The following is a 22,760-nucleotide window of genomic DNA, read 5'->3' on the forward strand; positions in this document are numbered from 1 at the left end:
GCGTCCAGCTGTATCAAGGTGTTTGTTCCCTTGTATGAAAGGGCCCTCTCCATACATCTGAATCCAGCTGCGCCATTAGCACATATTGCTCCTCAGTCGTTCGATATGTGTTCACGAGTTCCCTGCTAGGATGCTGCGTACATTACAAGCCTCACTGAACTGTAGAAATGAACTCCCCCAATCCAGCCTGTTCTGTGTGTCTTCTGTTGGGCTTGAGATCTAAACTTTAGATCCCGGAGAACCCGGAAGCTGCAAGTAGAGGCGGGCTTTCGCAGTTCCAGTAAAATCACCTGCTTTTTGCATTCTCGTTACAGGTTCCAATACTAGTTCTTGGTACAAGGAAAAAAAATGTTTCTGAAACTCTAAACAGAAAACACAAGCCTTTAACTCCATTATCTGTATCTATGAGGAAAAATAAATCTGAGATGTTGTCAGCAAAACGAAGGGAAATGCTGCATTATATATTGTTGTTTACTTGTGGATGACTTTAAAGGGTAAATACTTGTAGTTGTGTCAAGGCCTTCCCACCTAGAATGAGGGTTTTGGTCCAACACTCATGCTATTCATGGTATGATGTGGTTTGTAATTTACTATTTAAAATCATGTAGAATTATTTCTTTTTTTTTAGCAATATTTTCAGATTTGCAGACACTGTATGAATGTTTCATGTGTAGAAAAGCTTGCTGTATGTCAACATATACCGATTCGTGTTTCACTCTGTGGTTAGACCGCTCTCAGGCTTTTTCAAGGCTAGTAAGTTGCTCCTACGAAGTAAAATGGCGTTGGAGCTTACTAATGTTTGTGTTTTGTTGTGTAATACGTATTTATACGGTTCACAATCAGCAAATGGTTTGTCTAGGCACTCCCAATTGTATTTTGTATCCGCTTGCCTCGTTTTTAAGGATTCCGTGAGAAACCAAACACTGGTATTGTTTGTAAGCTGTAGTAAGTAGAAAGCAGTGTTTGAATTTTTTGTTGTTGTAGTTAGTTGTGTTATTGTATTGTAATTGCATTTATATAGCGCTTACTACCCCAGACAAGGCGTTGACGCACTTTCTTGGTGAGTAGCACGCTACTCTGGAACCCATATGGATTAGTTTTGAATTAGTATAGTGAAATATGAAAGTCATTTAAGTGGTGGATAGGTTAGTCAGTTATTTGGATTCAGAAGGATAGCAGAGGGATAGAAGAGGGAAAAAGGTTTGCATTTATATAGCGCTTGTTACCCCTGAAGGGGTGTAGAAGCTCTTTTTTTGGCCAGTAGCACGCTACTCCAGAAAACATAAAGGATTAGTGGTGAATTAGTATAGTGAAATATGAAAGTAATTTGAGTGGTGGATATTAGTCAGTTATTTAGATTGAGAAGGATAGCGGAGGGATAGAAGTGGGAAAAAAGGTTTTCATTTATATGGCGCTTGTTACCCCTAATGGTGTGTTGAAGCACTTTCTTGGTGAGTAGCACGCTACTGCGGAACCCATAAGGATTAGTGGTGAATTACTATAGTGAAATATGAAAGTAATTTGAGTGGTGGATATTAATCCGTTATTTGAATTGAGACAGATAGCGGAGGGATAGAGGAGGGATAAAGGTTTGCCTTTTATATAACGCTTGTTACCCCTGTTGGGGTGTTGAAGTGCTTTTTTGGCGATCAGCACGATACTCCGGAACCCATTAAGGATTAGTGTTGAATTAGTATAGTGAAATAAGTAATTTGAGTGGTGGAAGATATGTTAGTCGATTATTGGGATTGAGAAGGGGAGCAGAGGGATAGAAGAGGGACAGAGGTTTGCATATATATATATATAGCGCTTGTTACCCCTGTTGGGGTGTTGAAGTGCTTTTTTGGCGAGTAGCACGCTACTCCGGAACCCATAAAGGATTAGTGGTGAATTAGTATAGTGAAATATGAAAGTAATTTGAGTGGTGGTTATTATTCAGTTATTTGGTTTCAGAAGGATAGCGGAGGGATAGAAGAGGGGAAAAAGGGTTGCATTTATAAAGTGCTTGCTACCCCATATGAGGTGTTGAAGCGCTTTTGTCGGCGAGTAGCACACGCCACTCGGAACCCATAAAGGATTTTTGGTGAATTAGTATACTGACATATGAAATTTGATAAGTGGACATGTTAGTCTGTTATTTTGATTGAAAAGGATAGTGGAGGGATAGAAAAGTGTAGATTTTCTTTTTTTTTGGGGGGGGACGTCATAGTAGTAGTGGGAGGCTTGGGTAAGTAAAAAGGGATGTAGAGTGGAAGAGTCAGAGGGAAGAGTTTAGAAAGGCTTGTTTTGGGGGGATCAGTATAGTAAAAGAGGTGTCAGATGGTGCAAGGAGGGGTAGAGTAGGGGAGAGTCTAGAAAGGTCTATTTTGGGGGTCATAGTAGTAGTATGGGGTTTGAGATGAATGAGAGAGTGGATGTAGAGGATATATTGATAGAGGTATAGGGTGAGGAATCGGGTAGTTCATTGGAAAGAGTAGTAGAAAGAGGTTTGAGAGGAGTCGGAGAATGGAGGTAGAAGATATATTGAGAGCGGTATAGGGTGAGAAATAGGGTAGTGCATTGGATATGCTGAATTAGCAGAAAGTAATAAATATATAGATCCATAAGTACATGGAACGGTTATAGATGCATAAGTAAGTAAGTAGATGTAGATTAAAGATATTGATAGAGGAATAGGGTGAGAAATAGGGTAGTGCATTGAATATGCTTTTTTCTTGTTGGAGGAAAGTAATAAATACATAGATCTAAGTACATGGAAGGTATGTAGCTGCATAAAGGAAGTAAGTATAAGTAGTTTAAAGATGTATTAGATAAACTCTGGTTTTCAAGTGTTGTACTTAAAAATGTATTTATTCATTTATTTATTTTTTAAACATAATTATTTGACATGTTTATACAAAGCAATACACATATAGGTACCTATCTATAGTACAAATAAATGCTTATATACAGAGGGATATGCTGTACATTTCTGTTTGTGTATGGTGCTTATGTGTGGAAGAGCCAATTCTTGAGTAGTTTGCTGAAGATAAGGTGGTTGTCGGTGGGTCTTGTGTTGGGGGTAAAGAGTTCCATATTTTGGCTGCTTGAACAGAGAAGGATGTGCCACCCATGTTTTTTTTCTTGTATCTTGGGATTTGGAGGCGAGGTTCCACTCTAGATCGGAGGTTCCTATGATGAATGTGTTTGGTGATTTTATTCCTGATGAAGAGCGATCCCATTCCAAGTATCGCTTTGTGGGTGATACAAAGCAGCTTGAACGTGGATCTTCTGGCAACCGGTAACCAATGCAGGACTTTCAAGGCAGGGGAGATGTGGTCTCGCGGTTTGATGTGCAAGAGTAGTCTGGTAGCCGAGTTCTGAATCCGTTGTAGTCTTTTCATAGTCGTTAAAAGTGATCCGTGGTAGAGGCTATTAGCGTAATAGAGTTTGGACAGAACAAGGGAGATGGTAGCTTGTACCTTGTGTGGAAATCCAAATGGGGGAAGATTTGTCGCAGATTTTTATAGTAACAAAGCTTGATCTTGCTAGTTTGTCCACTTGGGCATTCATCGAAAGCTTGGAGTCCATGGTCATTCCGAGGTTTCTTACTTCCTTCGATACTTTATGCGGTGAGCCCAGTTCAACAGGCCAGGTGGCAAGCGGGTCATAATGTTTCCAATCGTCACTTGTGAGTATTTCTGTTTTGAACGCATTCAATTTGAGATGGCTCCACGTCATCCATTTATCCACGGCTCTGAGACAACTGAAAATTGGTGAATTTCAGATGTCTTTTGGGCATCCCAGTTGAAGGAGTGTTTGCGTGTCATCTGCATAGTTATAGCACGTGAGGTGAAATTGATGCATCAGTACCGGTAATGATTTCATGTAGACGTTGAAAAGCATGGGCGAGATGAGAGAGCCTGCAGGGACCCCAGCTTTTGTGGGGTACAGTTTGGACGAGAAAGGTGGGGTATGGATGACATTAGTTCTGTTTTGAAGGTAGGAAGTGATCCAGTCTAAAGCAGTCCCTTCTATGCCGGCTTCGTAGAGTATTTGTACCAGAGTGTCATGGTCAACCATGTCAAAGGCAGCTGAGAGGTCCAAGAGGAGTCACGCAGCAACCTCATTGTGGCCAACTGTGTTCTTCAGGTCATCCCAGATGGCAAGGAGGGCAGATTCTGTGCCTCTTCCCGGGCGGAATCCCGTTTGGAAGTCTGAAAGTATGGCATTGTCTTCACTAAATTGTGACATCTGGGCGAACGCTGCTCTTTCCATCAGTTTGCCCAGGAAAGGTCCACTTGTAATGGGTCTGTAGTTGTCAGGGTTCAACGGGTCCAAGCTTGTTTTCTTCAGTAAAGGACGTATGTATAACTTTTTGAGTTCTTCTGGAAATATTCCGGTAGTTATGGAATCAATGATGATTCTTCTTAATGGATTGGCAACAGAGGTTGTTAGAAGAATTGTCTTGAAAGTTTGCGGTGGACAATGGTCACAAGGGCTGCCGGCAGACCTGCTTGCTTTGACCAGGTCCATAAATTAATCGTGTGAAATGTGTTGGAAGGAACGGATAGGCTGGGTTAGAGTATTCTTGGATTGTTGTTTTGTAGAAGCGTTAGTGCTGGTGCTTTGTTTCTGTTTTAAGTAGGAGTCCAACGTGTCTGCTTTGTCCATGTAATGATTTGCCAGTTTGTCTGTGAAATCTTGAGTAACGGGATGAGTTCCTTCTAGGCAATTTGGTTTACGAAATTCATTGGGTATTTTATAGAATTCTTTATTCGCACATTTAGCATTTTGAATTCTGCCTGAATAGTACCTTTTCTTTGCCTTTTTGATAGCTGACTTGTATAATCTGTTAGTTTTCTGTAGGGGAAGTTTTTTGTTTTTTTTTTGTTTTGTTTTGAGCCAGGCACGTTGCAGCTTTCTAATTTTTAGTTTTATGTCTTTTATCTCTGTATTTCTCCAAGGTGTTTGTTTTCTTTATTGGGTATGGCTGCTGATCCAGCCAAGAGGCTCACATCCTAAATGCGATATTTTGGCGAGGTGGCGGGATAGGGAACAGGGTGGAGATTATGATGGAAAGAGAGGTTGGTTGTTGGTGACTCTGGAGATAAGTGAGTAATTAGCATGGGAGGTGAACAGGCGCCTAGGAGGGGAAACTGGCTGCCAAAGCACACAGAGAATAATGAATGAACGAGGTGTTTTTTAAATCACTCAGCTACTATTAAAGTGCCATGGCGCTGGGGCAGAAATGGACAAAAAAAGGATCTGCATCAGTTAGTGTTAAATAAATGGGTTTTCAATTGTTTCCAAAACAGTATCTTATCTGGAATACATCTGAGGGGAAGGGGAAGGTCATTCTAGTATTTGGCAGCTCACACCGAGCAGGGTGAGCCACCACACTTCTTCTTTTTGATGAAGGGGATGGACAGAAGATGGGCCGATTGAGAGTTCAGGGATCTTTGGGTGCAATACAAGGTTAGTCTTTCATGCAGGTATGAGGGACCAGTTTTATAGAAAGCAGAGTGTGCTATGGTCCGAGCCTTAAAGATGATCCTTTTCTTTATTGGTAGCCACTGTAGCGAGTTATGTTACTGGGTGATCGAGGCATGCTTAAGAAGACTGAATTGAAGGAGGACTGCCATGTTCAAAATTTTTTGCAGTCTATGAATAAGATACTCAGAAAGTTCTAAGTATAGGACATTAGCATAGTCCAGTCCCGACAAAACCAATCCCTGTACCACAGTTTTTTGGGCCTCCCATGGCAGGAGTTTAAGGAATTTCCTCAGCATCCCTAAAATCCAGCATGTGGGTTTATCCACAGCTGCAATCTGGGATTGGAGTCATAGGTGAGTGTCAAAGAGAACCCCTAGATTTCTGGCCAACTAATCAGTGGGAGTGGTACAAATGACTAGCCATGCCCCTAACCATACAGGAAGAGGGTCAGCACCGAATAGCAGGATCTCAGTTTTTCCTGGGTTGTATTGTACAGAATTAGTTTTGAGCCATCGCAAAACTGTTGCCAAATGGCTGCAAATGTCTTTTTATCCTCAGGCTCATTGTTGTTCTAGGTCAGCTGCAGTTGGCTGTCGTCTGCCTAGGAGACCACTTGTATATCAATTATATTTGAGGGGCACACATTGCCTACAGATCTCTACTCTTCATTCCTAAATATTGGCCTAGTCCTCTCAATACATTTATTATGGCCTGATTACGATTGTCTTGGTTAATTACGATATATGCCATAACTCATGTCACTACATAGTTCCCAATTAGTAGTTTACGATGCAAACGTAGCACCTCCAATTTCACAATTTCACAATTTTCCCCTGGTAAATATCAGCAGGTCAATACCCAGTAAATATTGGTAAGCACCAAAATCTGCATGTTATATCATGTAATTGGAGTAATTCACTGCATCTGATAAATACCGATCCCCAGGGTATCATCATATATCAGATGCAATAACTATCGATCCATTACCGGGCACTCATGCTCCAACCCTAAGTGGTAGTGTAGCCAGGGTGTCGCGGACCCTAGTAAAGAAAGGAAATGGAGCCCCAGGCTACTATTTGAATGATAAAATACAGCCATAACTAGGGTTCCGTGGGCCCCTCAGGCCTTTGGGACCCGATGCACTCCACCTGCTGCACCAATGAAAGCTAGGCCTCTGTCCCAATGTTTTTCAATCAATTGATGCATATAGTGACTGTGGTCAAATAATGAATTGTTATGTTGTCTGAAGTGACTTGAATACCAGCGCCTTGAGACCCTCACGGGTGAGTAGCCGCGCTTTATAAGCCCCTGATTGATTGATTGGATGACCAGGGGTCTGGTTGAAACTGATTGAGGCTGGTCAGTGGCACACTAAAGGGGCGATGTGATTACTTGGCCTCCGACCACCTGATGGGTGCGTGGGTACTGGCACAAACCACATCTTTTGAGGAACTGTTTTCTGGCACTCAGTGTCTGATAGTCACATGGGTTATTGCATAATCTGGCACACCAGCTGCCTGCGGAGGACATAATTATTTTCAAAATAACTGTCTGGTAATCACGCCCTTACTGGCTCACTAATTGCCAGAAATGGTATGTGCCATAATTTGAATGGGGAAATAATTACTGCCCCAATAATTGCCTGATACAATGGGCACAATACCTCTGGCGAAGTATAGTTATTTAATCAATAATTGGCTGATTAAACCTACACAGTAACTGGGGAAGAGTTTAATGACTGGCTATTTACTAATGGCCCTAATAAGCCATGATAAGGACAGGTGTGACTGGAGCATGGGGATCACTGTATTTTGACTTTTTGATACACGTCGCATTATATATAGGCTTAACCTTTCCATCTCTGTTACACAGAAAGTATTTTCTGATGCAACGTCAGCACACCTTCTGATCACAGTACTGCCGGCGCGTTTTCACTCTCCATTTAGCAGGCTACAAACAGTGAAAAGGGTGAGCTGAGTCACGGCTTTTACAAAACAAAGTACATTCATACTATTATGAAGAAACATGTCATTGGGGGCCTAATATGCCGTTTCTGTTTCTTGTCTCATTAGTCTGGCCTTTGAGCACACGACAGAGCATGAGTTCAACGTAGTTATTTTTCTTTTACGGTTTATTGGAGTTTGCGGCCCCTTAATTCCTCTTTACTGGGATGGAACTAGCCTATGAGGCCGAAAGCTACTGGACTTATTTTGACTTCCATGTTGTGGAAATGAGGTCCTTTGTCTCCTCCCCCAATGTACACTAGTCTTCCCTACGGGGGTGAAGGGCTGGCCCTACCACTCGACTACCCTAGAGCCAGCCACCTTGACAAAGATTCCTGTGTTTCAAGTCCTAACCCCAGATTGCTATGGTGAAACTCTTGCACCCACAGCCATTGAGGGCAGGAGGTCTGAGGGTATGTTCAGAATGCGGAAGGATGGAAGGCGCTGAGCCCTGCCTGATATGCTACCGGATTTGTGGGGAAACACATGGCATGAACACAGATTTGCACATGTGTGTGATGTCTGACTCGCTGCTGCCACGAAACAGGGAGCCTAGATTTACAATGTAATGCAAAACACTCTCTTGTCATACGCCTTTCTAAAGACGGCAAACGGGGTGGCCTAAAATGGGACCCATGTGGCTCTTTCGCGCGTTGCCTTTCAGGGCGTTTTTCTTTGTAAATGTTTTTTTTTTTTTAACCTATTTTATTTGTCAAAAGCACGTAGAATGTAAATGTTATTTTTAAGGGCATAAGTAATTCTCATTGGGGTAATCCTGTGTTCCTCTGAACCTGGGCTCCAAACAGGACAACACATCGGAGTTTGTTAGCCATTATTTTCATAATTCATAGGCAGTGATCCAATCCTTCCTCATATATAAAAATGTAAAAACGTTACGAGAAACTCACAAGTTTAAGAAATATATATATATATAATTGTTGAAGCAATTTCATATGTCATCAACAAAACAATTTAAGTGGGTGTTCCTGTTGTGTGAAAAGTGCGCATGACACGTTGACAACATTTCTTTCTCTTGAACGATTGTTTAACAAGCACTGGTGTAAAGTCTCTTGTCTATCAATCTACTGCCCTGTTGCACTCAGAAGAGGAATCGCTGTAGTTCCTGGTGGGATTTCATCCTTCGATGATCTCTGGGGTTAGTTGGAATAAATATATATCATATTGTAGCTGTATAGGCCCAGAGGGACAACAAGGCATTGAAAACAGCTAACCAACCGAAATCAATAATCCAATAAGAAACCGGAAGGATGAGCGCATACCAATAGTACCATGACTCACTGCCAGGAAGAAAAGACCATAACTGTCACTTAAGAGTTGTGAGATCATCTAGTCTTACAGATGGGATCCCGGCCTCCTCAGTGTCTCCTGTATTCCACCTTTTCTTTCACCCCCATGTCAGGGTAGATCTGTCGTCATCCAAAGTAGGAAGCAGTAGGCAGCTTTGAAGATGGTACCCAGGCAGTGCCCCTGTTGCATGTTCCTCTGCGCCCTCTCCAACCCACGGAAATCCACGGCTGTGACCGCAGGTGGTCTGGGGGTCCACACGACATGTTCAGGCCGCCGGCTTTCCTGACCCCTGCAGTCTGATTGGAAGTGCTGTTGAAGGAGGGGCAGACACCAACTTGTGGACTGACACTTTTGTGGCACTTCGCTCCTTCAGATCTGATGGATAAGTGCAGTGCCGTGTTTTTTTCTGTGCACATATGCCACAATATAATCAGGCATGTGGTAGATATTTTCTGCTTTAAAAAGTCTGGAGTTCAAACGGATCAACAGTTATTAAAATCGGGGCAAACGGCGTGGAAGGCCACACCTTACACTTTGCAACAGTTAACTGGGCGCATGAACTGGTGCTCTCTGTTTTCAGAATTTTAAAAAGATGACAGTTTGCATAACTAGTGTAAACATCCCCAGTTGGCGATCACAGAGAATGGGTGTTGTGTGCTGAATTAAACAGAATCCAAAAACGCTTATGTAATTCGTACAAGTTGTGAGCAATGATTTGATCTGTGTAATGAACAAGTTTTATTTCGCTTTTCAAACGCATTGATGTTTATATCACAGACATTGCCTTAAAAAATGCGGTTATTTCAGGAGTGAACTGAGTCTTTCAAAGAATCCTAAACAGGTTGCATATCTTTTCAGGGTGTGATGTCTTGAAACCTAAAACACCTCCAGGTGAGACGCATGAATAATGCACGCTCAATGAGCTTGGCTGTTCAGCAGGGGCTGTTCCTTACCGGAAAGACTTGCTAAGGCTCTTAAGTATGAACATAAAGTATTGTATTGTTTTGTATTTGCATTTATATAGCGCTTACTACCCCTGACGAGGCGTTGAAGCGCTTTTTCGGTGAGTAGCATGCTACTCCGGAACCCATAAAGGATTAGTGGTGAATTAGTATAGTGAAATATGAAAGTAATTTGAGGTGGATATGTAAAGGTAGCACATCCCCTGAAAAAAGTTTAAGAACTTAGCTTGCCTGTGATGAATAACTGGGGCACATCTTATATCCTAGCACGCATGCGTGTATATGTAATTTGTTTTCTGCGGAGTGCAATTTTGTATCTGTTTTATAAAGTATGTTTACTGTTTTGCTGTCGGAGGTAGAAAGGACATGCTGGTCTAGTGATATTCTGACGCTTCCATGGAAGACAATTATTTGTTGCTAAATTACTTTTTCAATAGGATCTGCTGAATGTGTATATTTTTTTATTTCTATGTTTTGTAATAGTAGTGCGAACCCTCTTTAATATATATATTTTTTTAAATGTTAAAAGAATTGATAATGCTGCCACAAATTGTCCTTTCTTATACATGGTGTTCCACTGCCTCATACTTCCAGAGGCTCTGAAACTTGAGCTAATTTCATTGTCCTTGAATGGAGGTAGAAGGTTTGTCAAAGAGAAGTTTTTAAATATTTCATAAAGTGTAGGTGTTTTGGTTGAACTCTTGGGGAGGGGCTAAGGCGTTCCAGAATTAGTTTATAGGCGGTGGTGTGGGAGGCTGTGCAACTTGGCTCTGTACCTCCATGTCTCTTGGGTACAAACCAGCTAAGCCACAACTTGAGTATTTCTTGGAAAAGGGGTAGCTTTAGCAGTGAGCATGGACACTAGTCCCAGAAGTTGTTAGCTTGGTACAAATCATTTCTTAACTTTATCCTCGGCTCCACAGGGATGTGGTGGAGTGATTTCAAGATGGGTTTCCGAGGGTCTTATTTTTCGTGTTGAGACAAGTACTGATTCTGAACTTGCAACACGTGTTTTTGCACTTTAGTCTGGCTTGATGACCTAGCTATCACAGTGCCTTAGGTTATCATCAGAAAAAGAGCTTTATTAAGCAATACTGAGAAAGGAGCTTTGGCTCCACCCACACGTTGCTCACCTTAATATCAGCCGTAGATTGGACAGAAGCTGTATGCTTCTGCTCAAAGAGTGCATATATTTCGACTTTTGCCTTGTGGGAGACTGAGTTGGTTATGGTGACAAGCCAATGATCAATGTTATAGGCCTCATCTGTTTACTGTGAAAAGTTACAACAAAGACTGAGGGCCTGACATGTCTATTGTGAAAAGCATATGCTAAAGATAATAGGTATTTAAGAGTGGATTATTGCACCGTGTTAAAGCCTGTAAACAGGTATTTTGTTACATGGAATCTCCAGGATTACTGCAGTAGGCAAGGCTTTGAGTTTGTTGATCTCCTTTGACAATCCCTTGGGTTACAAGATCCGTACTGTGATAATCCTTATTAGATATTCTTTTGCCAACTGTAATTTTATGTATATTTTCAGTTTTATGACTCTACATATTACGCAGGCCTTTGGGGGAGCTCTTGATGTATATAGTGGGTCTGAGCTGGTGATGGTGATAAGACACTGGTGAAGGTTATAGGCTTAATAGGTTAATTGGTGAACGTTATGTCAAATGCCACAAGTCTGGTCAGTTGATTATGGAAAGTTACGACAAAGCAGCAGGCCTTATTTACTTTCTTTGAAAATCATGCGTTAAAGCCAATAGGCCTTCAAGGGTGGATTCTTACTATGCTCGGTTAAAGGCCGTTAGCAGGTGTGTTCTTACATTGGCTCTCAGAGAATACAGTGGTAGGAAAGGGTTTTGGGGCTAGTCACTAAACCTGACAAACCCTGGATGAGGAAAACTTGCACTGTTAGAACCCTTGTTAGGTTCCTGTAGAGGAGCGGTGTGTTGTGTTGCCACATTTATGTATAATGTACAATGTTGTAAAATGTTACGACTGTATGCCTGATGTTTGCTTTATGGACACGCTTATGCTTAAAATAGCAGGCCTTAATTGGTTATGTTAGGAAGCCAATTTTACAGCATGTAGGCCTGATTAGTTAATTAGGGAAAGTTATCTCAGAAGATAAATGTCTGATGTGTGCACTATGCAACGTTATGACAAAGGGCTTATGTCTTATGATAAGCATGTGTAAAGACAATAGGCCTGTAAGGGTGGCTCTTTAAAAACTATTGACAGGTATTTTGTTGCATGGAAGCTCACAACTTATCTTAGTAGGAATGGTCTGAGGTGTTGGTTATACCTTCGATGTAGCTTTCAGGTAGAAAATGTGCAACCCTGAAAATTGATAAGCCATGCACAAAATACATACACATGTACACACAGACGTTTTTGATATCAGTCCTATTTGACCATTTTAAGTGCCATTCACATTCTGCTTCTACTTGTGATCGCATACAGCACTGGTCACTAGCTCGCTTCAGACACTGGCTCTATTGCCCTGTGAGTGATGGCATGTTGCCTGATCACATGTGCTTATCTGCCTGAAAATGAGTGTGCTTTACTCTCATGGTTGGGAAGTGCAAGTCCTTTAGGTGTCCTTTTTCTCTTTTTGGTTGGTTTTAACTTCTTTATTTCCAATTTTTGTAAATGTACTTCTTTAGCATCCCACAGCTCCTTAGAGAATGCTACTGGGCCACTAGCTTGCCACTCATTTCATCTGGAGTGTGCCACAGACTTTGCGGCCCCTCCTTGTAAAACGAGTGCCGATCTTGGAATTACCTTATCCATGGTGAATCATTGTTTTACTATTCCAATGTGATTGCTACATTTAGAAGCATTTAATCAGCTATGTTGAATTGGGATAGCAGTAGTACACTATGCACAATACTATTGTAAAAATGCCTGCCCTGCACATGTTTAAGGAGCAGTCATCTTTGAATGGTATTGTGCATTGGATATAATCGCTTTACCACTCCACCATGGGGTACACATTGCTTGTAAAGTTGGAGGCCTCTTTGGAACTTTAAAACAACAGTATACTAAGTTCAAAACCTATGCAAGATGGCCTCTTTTTTTTTTAATTGCAACCATACACCCTGGACATTTGGGCAACCGCATGTTATGTTATCTTTTTCCATTTTTCTTTTCTTTTGATATGTCTTCCATGCACTGGTTACGCCTGAGGGTGTATTTAGTTGTAGATAGGTATATGGGTGCATGCAAGAATGAGTCAGTTCATGAATAAATGTATTAATGAGTGATACTGTGCAGGTAAGATGACTTATTGATTGCCTGAACGTACCAGTGACTAAAGACACACTTTCAGTTTGAGGGTGACTTATTGGCTTTGCCAGTGCTTTTTTTTTTTTTTGGTGTAGATCATCTTGCAGAGATTTGCCTAACAATGAATGGGCCTGTAGGGTAAAAATGAAAGCTGTCTTGTCACATCCCGCTCTGGGGGTCACAGGACAGGCAGGGGCTACAGGGCCTCAACAGCAGGTGTTAAGGGTGTCCGCCACAGATATCCAGGGTCCCGTCCTATTATTGTTCCGCAACTGGGCCAAATACCCCTTGCACTATGATACTCAGGGTATCAAGTGCATGCAGTGACCGGTACCTCAGGAAGATACTGTGGGGGTGCTCGAGCTCCGCACTCAACAATCAACCAACACACACTATAATGTCAACGTCCAGCCCAAAGCTTGTCTTTACAAGACATAAAGACTTTTACACAGATGTACTAAATACTACACAACCCCCTATAGTCACACACATAACTGTCCCTGATCAGGAGACAGCATAAATCAAACCCTGGTGCAACATGCTGGCACACAGTCAAATGCAAACTCTTGTCTCTTATTCCTACTTTCTATGACATCGGCAGAGGTCGCAGCAGAACGGTGATGTGGCCCTGCCTGGACCGAGGACAGATGCAGCCTGGGTTTGCCCAAAGGTTGTCACGGCAGTTGAAGTTCTGATTGGACTGGAGGTAGGTGCAGCCCCTGACTGGGTCTATGGCAATCACACAGTTGCAGCTTTCATCCAGGCCAGCTGCAACTTTGTAGTTTGAGTCACGACTGGCCTTGAGGTGATCATGGGTTTGCAGTTACTGCAGGGAACCAGGATGAGAGACTGGAGGAGGCGGCACAGGGCACAATGTCCTCCCTAACCTGTTCCTGTCCCACAGCCACAGTGAGGACACATTGGGCCTCTCTCCTCCTGCTGCGATAGGCAGACTCCTTATCTCTCTCGACAGTCTTCTAGGTTCATCAGGGCAGATCTATAGCTCTTCCCATAGAAAGCGCAGCCTTCAGGTGATATCCCCTCATCCCTGGGAGACTGAGTGTCATGGGGACACCAGCCCTGATTGTGGAAGAGGTGTGGCGCAGCGGCCAGGGTGCCTGACTCCGGACCATGGGGTTCATGGTTCGTACTCCGGCGCTGGCCGCAGGTTAGCCCAGCACCATGTGACTCTGGGCAATAGCTCGCTTAATCTTCCCGAGGGCCCCCAGCGCCAGGACACCTCTCCGGACAGAGGTAGCTGTGCGCTTTATAAATGCTGGCATTTCATTTTCATATTGCACAGCGATCCTTTGTGCACTCTACAGAGCACTTCCTTCTCTGTTCATAAATGACTTGCAACTGGAACAAAGTGGCGCAGTTTGGGTCCCACATTTGTGCACAACTTGATAGGGAATGTAGAGGTACTGTCTCAAATTGTAGAAACTGTTTGTAGTGGGCCTTCTTTCGAATGTTCTCCCCGGGCAGCTCTCCACATACAGCATTTGTGCAGAATGATGCTTCTCACAGTAGCTAGCTTAGCAATAGGTCTGTCTCCAACCTGGAGCACCTAGGTTTTTGCACCCGTCTGTCATTAGCCCAACTGAGGACATAATTAAGGACAGACAAAAAGGCAACCCACACCTAGAACCTTCCTTACCACTCACAACACAGACTGCAGTCCCTCCCTTTAACCTTACTATCCACCAAAAGGATGTGGCAAAGACGACTACTAAGCAGCTCTTTGGTAACAAAAGGCCACATGGAATTTCTAAAGGTATCCCTGCCTTTATCCTCCTTACTTCAGTGTCTGATGTATATCCCTCTAACTGTGGGAGTGCATGCAATATACTTCCAACGTTTGATTCTTCAGAAAACAAGGTATGCTACCCTCACCGCTTACGGTGCTATACTCAGGACAGGACATTAATCCACTACCCATAATAGAGGCATGCTTGGTGTGTCCCTCAAGGTCACAGGCAAGGGCAATGACCTTACTTAGTCTGGGACAGGCCCAGGCGGGGATACTGCGCACACACTTAACTAGCATGACACCAGGGCAAAAAGAAAAGTCACAATACCCGATATACATGCAGTTAGGCACTCGGGTAGGGGAACATGGCTGCATCCCATGCAGGGGACATTCCTGTCCCAGTATCTTAACAGGTTGGTGCTGGTGTCAGAGTGATAGAGTTGGAAAAGTCAATCTCCTGACATGCGAAAGACTCTGTTACACCTTTTCTGGCCTATCTGCGGCAACAAATCACCAGACATCAACCTCTCTGCCGTTGAATATGCTGCGACTATAGAGCTGGTCATGCCGCAGCAGTCGGTGGAGCTCGTGGAATTGATTATTTTCCTCCCTCTTGTTGGATTACCATTGCCGTGAACGTCTACATTTCCTGGAAGCACTCCCTAGCCCAGTGCGTGTCGCACTCCCATGGAGAAACGGAGAATGGGCTGGTGTCCTTCACTCTTATCTGTGACGAGTGACGAGTTGAGCTTATTTAAGAGCAAAGAGTCCTAGGAGTCAGACAACCCTGTCAGAGCAACTCTTATCTACAGAGAGAACTTATATACACATATACGTGTGTGTGTGTGTGTGTGTGTGTGTATACATGTGGACCCACACACAGTAGTTAGTATTTCACAACACAAACTATGTTATGAAAAATCAACTCCTATGTTTTGTGTATCAGAATGATGGTGCCTATAATTATCTCAGGAGTCTTAATAAAAACCTAAAGATACATTAAAGATGCCTAATGCTTTTAACATCATACATTCCTGCTTCCTATATTAGATTAGTCTAGTTCCTCCCTAACACCTGTGAATATATGTGTGTGTGTGTATATATTACCTACTGGCGGTCGCCAGTAGGTAGTTATAGTTAGGACCACGTTTCCATAGGAAATCCGCAACATTCTATTTTGAATAACTTTGGCGCCGGTTGACGAATCCTCGCGAATTTTTCAAAATAGGTGGGGCGCTACGCTCCGCTCCTTCCCTGAAAGTCTCGGGGGGATTCGTCAAGCGGGGGCTGAGATAAAAGGGGGGTCCCAAAACGCGTTTTTCCCATGCATTTTTCCATAGGACCTTTAGACAGGGCTACAGCCCGAACGGCTGAACAGAATTACTAGAAATTTGGCAGAGAGGTAGTCCTCAGGTCAAGGAAGTGCCTTTTGTAGGTTTGGTGTAAATCTGTTCAGTAGATTCTGAGAAAATAGCCTTTAAATCAATATATATATCTGAGCCAGATTACGGTGCGCTTACGGTACGCTTACCGTACGCGTACGGTGGCGTGCGCGAGCGCGATTCTGATTGGCTCTTAGATCTTAGTAAACATTCGAATCGACCGAAACCAGGAAGCGGCGGCCGCCATTTTCTCTCTCGCACTGAGAGTGATGTTTAAAATATTAAGCCCAAAAACATGTAAAGGGGCTGTTTAGACAGCTCCCACACACATAGCAATGTTGAGGGAGTCCCCAAAGATCCCCCAAGGCCAAAAACGGAATTTTTATTTTTTCGCTAATTTCGCCGATTACGCTTACCGTACGCGTACGGTAAAAAATTATAAAAAAAAAATAATTATCCACACTCTCCCCACCCCGTGTGCAATTGGTGCCCGAAAGGGCACCAATTGTGCATGGCTTATTAAAGATTGAGTTAAACTAAAATATTTAAAAAAAAAATAATAAAAAAAAAAAAATTATCCACACTCTCTCCACCCCGTGTGCAAATGGTGCCCGAAGGGCACCATTTGTGCATGGCTTATAACATATACGAAAAATTAAAATATTACCTTTCAAAACGAAGTGCATCATATGTCCTCCATGTGCGCACGGTGCGCGAAGCGCATCGTGCGTACATGGCCCATCTAGCGTAACGTTGGCACGCGGGCACTAACTGCGTAAAGTGGGTGCGCGGTGCGCGAAGCGCACCGCGTGCTTACTGTGCGCGCACGGTGCGCGAAGCGCACCGTGCGCGCACGGAACGAACTGCGTTAAGTGGGCGCGCACGCCACGAATGGCGTAAAGTAACTTAGCATTTAAAAAACCGTAAAAATTCACTGAAAAAACCATAGGTTTCACACACGTTATAGTTAGGAATTAGCATTTAAAAAACCTTGCAAATTCACTGAAAAAACCATAGGTTTCACACATGTTATAGTTAGCGGAAATTTTACTGATAAAAAACCAATGAAATTCCCCCGTTATAGTTAGTGCAGGCAACTATAACTCACGCGACCGCAATCTTCTGCTGATGACATATGTGTCTTTATGAAAAAAAAATATTTGTAATATATGTATAGCTAAAAATGTATGGAAGAAGACATGGGCAAATAAGTGACTAAATACAGTATTAGCATCAGCAGAGGATTGCGGTCGCGTGAGTTATAGTTGCCTGCACTAACTATAACGGGGGAATTTCATTGGTTTTTTATCAGTAAAATTTCCGCTAACTATAACATGTGTGAAACCTATGGTTTTTTCAGTGAATATATATATATTTTATTAGCTCCATGATTGGCTTATCGGAGCAGTTAGTAATCTCACTGGTATAAATAGGTCAATATGCCAAGTCATGTATCCATCTGCGCATACCTTAGAGCTGCCGGCCATCAGTCGGATGCCGCCTCTCTGGCATACCCCTTGTCGGCAATCGTAGCCTGTGCGTGCTGCTAATTCCAGATCTTCACCACTCTTTATAGTTGTCCCTCCAATGATTATTTATGGAAACATGAGAAGCTGTTTTTGGTGCAGCCTCTCATATCATCACTCTGTAACAGTAGACAATGGCTCCGGACAGCAGGCAAATGTTGTAGAGGCACACAGAATGCTAAGCAAATGTTTCTTTTCTTATTTCCTTCCAAAAAGCAATCTGTGCAAGGCAGGATGACCTTGTAATTTTGTACTGCAACTTTCAGAAAATGTTTAGCTCTGAAATACAGAAATCTGGTGTGCACAATAGGGAATAGAAACTTCTCTACTTTGTTTGCACAAATAGCTTTGAAAATAAGGTTTATAATCATATGGCGGTCTCACACACACATTAGAATTTCATTTAAAAGCTTAATGTTTCTAGGATCTAGGCATGCAACACACTTGGGGACTTATTACAAGTCAGACCCGTGGGTGCGTAGAGATAGCAGTCTTCCGACTGCCATATTAGGACCAGGGAGGTCGGACCACCCTGGGACCACGGTGCCGCAGTTTTGAGAACATAGTCTGCTTGGAGGGGCCGTTGCGGCCCCACCAAGCATATTGCGAGTTTCCTCAGCCCGTGTTATTCATTATGCCTCGTTGTACGTCTTTAAGGATATGGGTATTTATCTGCCTATTTAGTTAATAATTCACATGGAGGTAGTCCAAAATATCACGCAGTAGGACGAAGCACCCTTCATTAATAACCATGCTCCTTTCATTGAAAGTGAATCAGCCAAAGTCCATTTTATTCACATAGACTCCTCCAAATAATAAAGACAGACGTGTTTCGGCTATACTGAATCTAGGCCTCCTCAGGATCAAAGAAGGACAAGGCCACATATTCCTGTTTAGCTCTATTAATGTCCTGCTTATCCTAATGTTATCAATCAGGACTGATTGCTCCTGTGTGTGTCAATCATGGAGTATGAGCATCTTCCTCAACCCCTAAACAAAGTTATTTTATGACGGCTTTGTAAAAAGTTCTGTGACTTCCTGACATTGCGCCAGCCATGTGCTGCTCCAGGACAAAGAATGCCAGTAAAGTCAGGACGCTTGACTTTACTGACATTCTTTGTCCTGGATCAGCACCTCCAGGAGTACAATCACAATATGCATGGTTTAAATCACAAGCCCTATGAAAAGAAATAAGGGGTGATACCCCAAAACCGATCCCAGGATGCTTGTTTCTGGTCCAGGGAGTTACCTGGCTTGGCAGTTCGGGCTGGACTGTTCCCACTAGAAATAGGGCCAAGAATGATTTGCATATGGCTGGGTCTAAACTGGGGTGGCGAAGTGAGCTAAAGAACAATGGATTTAAACCAGATCTCTTGGCTGGGGGTGAATGTTTGATTTGTTCTGCATTCCGTCCATCAATTGTCTGTCTTTTGATCCCAAGGTGAAAGGCATTCCTCTTGGTAACAACTACACATAACTATGTTATGAATGGATCCTATAGATGGGTATTTTATGCAAAACTGTTTTCCTTTTTTGGTATATAAAAAAAACTGCAATATTTCTACCATAATATATTTATTTTGAATATTTGAAAATGTAGCATTTCTGTTTTTGTTAGTTCACATTTTTTGTTTGCAGCCCAAAATCATGAAACCATTTTAAAGGTCTTGGGCCTGATTTAGAGTTTGATGGACGGGCTACTCCCTCACAAACATGACAGATGTCCCCTCTGCCTTTTCCACAGAGCATTATAATCATAGGACACTTGTAATAAGGCGGATGGATATTCGTAACCTTTGTGACGAAGAAACCTTCCGCCAGACTCTATCCAGGTCCCTAATGTTTCTTTTGTGTTAGGAAACGGGACCTGGAAAAATAATTGATCGTTGTGGGATCTCGAGCTGTGACGTCAGAGCAGTGGGAAATAAATGTCAGCTATGATTGGGGAAGAAGCTGCCAAGTAAAATTGAACATTTTTTTTCCCGTGGTGTGATAATTAAATATGTGATTCAAGCGTGCAGGAAAAACGAAAGGCACAGAAAGTAACACCATTAAAAAAGGGCTTTTGTTGAGTTAACGTCGGTAAAGTTGGAGACGAGGTCATCGTGTGTCACGACTAAGCAAGAGTTGCCTGTCACCAGATTCTGTGTCACACAACAAACTTCCTTTCCTTGCAGTTGACGTTGCATGATGACGGGGACCGTCTGAGCACAGATCCGGCGCGGCCTCGAAGCGCTCAGAAAGAGGAAGCAAGCCGACGGTTTTCGGAAGCGGCCTCCTCTCCAGCGCAGCTTCGGATTCCGGATTTAGCTTTGAGAAGTACAAACAGGAAGTGAAGGGCACACTACAAGACAGCGTGACAGAGCCATCAACCGCTGCCACTGGGCTCCCGGGGAGCGGTAAGTCCATTTGTCATACGATTTGTGAAATGACAGGCAAACTCCCTGAATTTTTTTGTTTATGTCTGAGTTTATTTTGAATAAAAAGCAGGTGGGTTTCTCCCCTTAAATTTCCACGGGTGCCGCCCTTTTTGAAAGCTGTTCACAATAGGAAAGTATGAAAGTTCGTAAAACCAGTTCCAAATTTAGATGGGATTATTTATGGCTAGGTGGCGTCTTGCAGTGCATAGGCCGCGCCCTGGGGCCCAGCGGAAGAGACATGGAGGACAGGTTTGCTAGAATGAGCTCTGACAGAGGGGGACCGAATGAAAGCATCTCTGTGGCCCGGCCTCATGGGGTCAGTAGCTGACCCTTGAGACGAAAGGTGAAGAGGCGTCTCAGTAGCCCCGCTGAGTTCAGGTCAGGTGCATGGCGATGTAAAGAGGGCGAAGGTCTCCCCCTAAATGACTCTTCCTCGGACTCCCTCACCAGTCACCACCACCCGGCAAAGTGCTCCTCCTCTCTCCACAGCCCCTCTCTCACACACATTTCATTCATTGTGAGCGCTGGTAAAGGCTGGCTTTACAAAAGGACTCCTCTATGAACATAAAATACAGATCTGTTCTTTGCAGCAGGCATATTAACCCTCTGCGCTACTTTATGGAGCGTCACAACTGTCACTAGACAAAACTCTGATCTCACGCTCTAGCAGGGACATTAATCACAAGAGTTCTCTTCACATTTTATTTCCTACCTTGCAAGCTGGAGGCTGAAGGAACTCTGCATAAGGAGCTCTTAAATCGTAAGTTATTGTTAATCACAGCCCTCCTCCCCCCTCTACCCCCCCCTCCTGGACAATGACCCCCCTCCAGGTCAGTGCCCATTGGGCTACACCGGCCTAAAGCCAGCCCTGGTAGGATAAATGGTGTGGAAAACCGTTAACATTTGTTAGCAGGGTAGGTGCCGTAAACCGCAGATGGGCATGCGTCTGGTACTCCGTGTACCAGACACGGAGTACCGGACACATGCTCGTCTGCGGTCTATGGCACCGACTCTACTGCTACAGCGGGGTGGATGGACCCCTTCTTTGACATTCAACAACATAATTTCTGTTGGATGTCTTGAGAGTTTACCGAATGTTGTATCTCTAATGCCTTTGGACGTTACCACTTGCCACGTCGTCTGTTTTTATTGGAGGTCGACTATTTATTGATCCACACTGAAATGCATTTCGGAGGATGACCGTTGTCACATGTATGAAAGTGGCCTGATGATATGAGCTTTGAATACAACTTTGCCCTGTAGAAGTCCATTGCTATGTACGAAACGCGTTGGCTGTTTCTGCGTTAAAATTGGCGGTATACAAGAACCCAAAAAATTGAAAAGAAGCATTGCATATACCTTGGAACTCTATTTGGAAATTTGCTTATATTGTCATTACTTGTGGTGCACCTTTACTGTGTTTCAATTTGAGATGTCCTTGCTCAAGGGCTGCATCTTGGCAGCATATGCTGATATTGTGTGCACACATAGACTGGAATGTCTCACTAGAATATGTTCAGGGACACAGGATAGGTGCGGTGAGCTGGGAACCGCTACCTTTTTAGTGTTTTTAACATTTTTTACTGTTTTATCATGTGGGTACAATTAACACAAATGAAGGATACATTGTATCTTAACCCCATAATTTGTTACTCCGTAAATAAATATATGTGTCTTCAGTTTGACACTTTCCTCTTTTCTGCCACGTTTTAACAACCTGTAATATATTTGTGCGCATCATTGATCTATTTCGATTCAAAGACTACGCATTTTATATTTACTTACTTGACTGCTAATCTTTTCTGTTCTTTACTGGAGCCATATAGGTGCTCCAAAGTTGGAGTTCAATTGTTTGTAAAAAAAACAAAAAAACATTTGACATTAGATAATACTTAAAAGCCTTGCACAACCTAGAATAGTATGGAAACTGCATAAATTTGACAAATAATATTGAATCATGTTTACCAGGTATATAACACATAAACGCTCCTCCAACGACAGTGTTGTTAATGTGCTGATTTTCTTTTCTTTTTTTATCGACCACGTAAGGATAAAAAGCTGAGTCGACCCTGCAGCAGGGATTCCACTTTTTCTCCCCTCCTACATCGCAGTTTAGGCGTGTCTCCCATAATTTAAGCTTTGAAACGTAATAGTTACTTTCCTTTTCCCCCATGTGACTGCTTATGCTTTTGAGTAATCTTGTGGTGTTCCAGGATATAGAACTACCTCAACGTAACTGTGCAGTTACATGTTGTTAAGTCGATATATCGTTGAATGGAGTGACCGACTGTCATTCCTTGGAGAAGTGTTAGACGTATTCCGAGCATTGAGTTTTTCACAATCCATTGAGAAGAATGCTACATACCACCAGGCTTTTCTTTGCTCCTGATTTTAACAATAGTTATGTGAGGTTTTTTTTGGCACCTGGGCAGCAGCTGGGGGTCTCAAAGTCAGCTGGACCTCCATAATGTTGTAGCTTTGGAAAACTTTGTAAGTTCGTTTTATTAGAGAAGACGTAGACGTGATGGAGGTGATACCTTAAATCTCCTATTAGGCAGACGACTGCGGTCTGTCACTGTCCAGAAGGTGCCATGCTGCCTGGCCCGCACGGCTGTTTCTGCCATGAAGCTGCATTCCAGCAC

General features: G+C 43.0%; 1 protein-coding gene across 2 annotated transcripts in view; it reads left to right on the plus strand.

Moving 5' to 3' along the window:
- The window catches only part of RASSF2 (Ras association domain family member 2), a 198,517-nt gene that overhangs the window by 74,332 nt on the left and 101,425 nt on the right, over positions 1 to 22,760 (plus strand). For both annotated transcript variants that reach the window (XM_085636373.1, XM_085636374.1), the window contains exon 2: positions 19,876 to 20,097. The gene's annotated coding sequence lies outside the window, so the exon portion shown is untranslated. The remainder of the gene's footprint in view (positions 1 to 19,875; positions 20,098 to 22,760) is intronic.

Source organism: Triturus cristatus, chromosome 11 (genome assembly GCF_964204655.1).
Source record: "Triturus cristatus chromosome 11, aTriCri1.1, whole genome shotgun sequence".
Taxonomy (NCBI): Eukaryota; Metazoa; Chordata; class Amphibia; order Caudata; family Salamandridae; genus Triturus; species Triturus cristatus.